This window comes from Schistocerca nitens, chromosome 9 (genome assembly GCF_023898315.1).
Source record: "Schistocerca nitens isolate TAMUIC-IGC-003100 chromosome 9, iqSchNite1.1, whole genome shotgun sequence".
Classification (NCBI taxonomy): domain Eukaryota; kingdom Metazoa; phylum Arthropoda; class Insecta; order Orthoptera; family Acrididae; genus Schistocerca; species Schistocerca nitens.
This window is the reverse complement of record NC_064622.1, coordinates 447,265,366-447,267,494: the sequence shown is the minus strand read 5'-3', so window position 1 is coordinate 447,267,494 and position 2,129 is coordinate 447,265,366.

Here is a 2,129-nt window from a genome sequence, read left to right as displayed (position 1 = left end):
AACGACGGTATTCGCTAGGACTTCAATTTCGTTGAATGACACTATTCTTCGTTGTAACAGTGGGAGAGCGTATCTCGGAGGTAAGTTAATGTTAACTTCACAGTGCAACACATTTTTAATAAGGTTAGTGAACTTGTGCTTCGACGTGGTGACAATTTGCAGGTACAGTGCAACCACATTTTAGGCATCTTCTCATTCTCTAGAACACTCAAAAACATCTTTTCACGAGTTTTTATATATGTTTTTGTAAAGTATGGTAGTGTGGTAGTGCACACCATTTGTAACCCATTTTCCGAAACGTAAGTTCCAAAAGAGGATTACTGTGAGTTAGCATTATGACGGTAGGGGCAGCTAGTTAGGAAGTGACGTCACAAGCATTACCCGACTTGAATGGAGCGTTTTAGCGGGCTATCAAATTGTTTTAATTGCACTTCTGTTTTTATAAAATAATACTGAAATTCAAGAGGGGAAAAAAGCATGTTACAAGCATAAAATGACATAATTAATCACTTAACATAGTTTCCAGAAAACAGTCAAATACCCTATTTTGATCCAATGACGGCACATGCCGCCTGTCAGATAGTTAATGTATTGCTAATGGTGGCAATGTCATACACCAAAAGATAGCATATTGGCAAAGCTACCAGAGAGTCATTTGTGTCCTTCCTTTAACAGGGAATGCTCACAGCCAGAAAAGGCTCAGTGTGGTGCAAATTTGTGAAGCAAGAAGACAACCACGCCATGGAGATGCACTTGTGCTTGCTACAGCCAACTGAGCGAGTTTGAAAGGGGTCAAATTGTGGCCTTCCGAGTGGTGGGACTGTATTTTAAGAGAATTGCCAGTCAGGCTGGACGTGGTGCATCAGTTGTGCAACGATACTGTTATCAGAGGTCATGTGAACATACTCAGACCCGTAGACGAAGTTCTGTATGCCCACGCAGCACACAAGTCCACCAGGATTGTTGTACTGTAAGGGCAGCAGTGGCACGTCGTACAGTTACCACAGCAATATAACAGGGCTTGTGAGCCCAGACGTGTATATACCAACTATTACGAACCAGTTAGTAGCAGTGGGAGTGTGGCATGCACTCCTCTAGCCTGTCTTCCACATACGTCACAGCATCGACGTGCACTGCTCGACTGGTGCTGTCAGAGTATCACTTGGAAGAGGGAATGGCGTGCTATGATCTTCAGTGACGAAAGCAGATTCTGCTTGCATGCAGGGAAAGTCATTTACACTTACGATGTAGACCTAGTGAGTGCTATCATAGAGTGCATTCGTCCAAGACTCAGTGCCACACCCCAGACCATACGATCTGAGGTGCATAAGTTACAACTCTCATTCACCATTATTGGTTCTGGAGGGGTTGCTAACCAGTGTTTGATATGTGCAGAATGTCGTTAGACCCATTCTTTTGCCATTCTTGCAACCAACAGAATAATGATCACACACATACAGCCCATCAAATTCAACGCACTCTACAAGACGTGCAGCAACTTCCCTGGCCAGCACAATTTCCATGATTTATCTCCAACCCGAGAAAATTCTGGTTATATGTAAAGTCGCTAAGCCGATCTAAGGCTTCCATTCAATCCGTTGTTGACCAATCTGGCGTGGCAGTTGAAGATATCAAAACGACAGCCGAAGTTTTAAATTTCACGCTCAAGAAATCCTTCACGCAGGAGAAATGTACAAACATACTGTCATTTGACCATTGGATAGACTCCCTTATGGACGACATAGAAATAAGCGTACCTGTCGTAGAGAAAAGCAGCTTAAAGATTTGAAAACAAATAAATCACCAGGTCCGGATGGAGTCCCAGTTCGATTTTACAAAGAGTACTCTACAGCGTTGGCCCCTTACCTAGCCTGCATTTATCGTGAATCTCTCGCCCAGCACAAAGTCCATAGCGACTGGAAAAAAGCACAGGTGACTCCAGTATATATAACAAAGGTAAAAGAACGGACCTGCAAAATTACAGAATAATATTCCTAAGCATATTGTGATGCTCCCACCAGTTTGTGGAAAATATGTGCAGAATTTACTGCATACAAGAAACTGTTATTTGGGAAACACTGTGAAAAATAAACCAGTGGATCATTTTGTTGATGCAACACATCGTATGT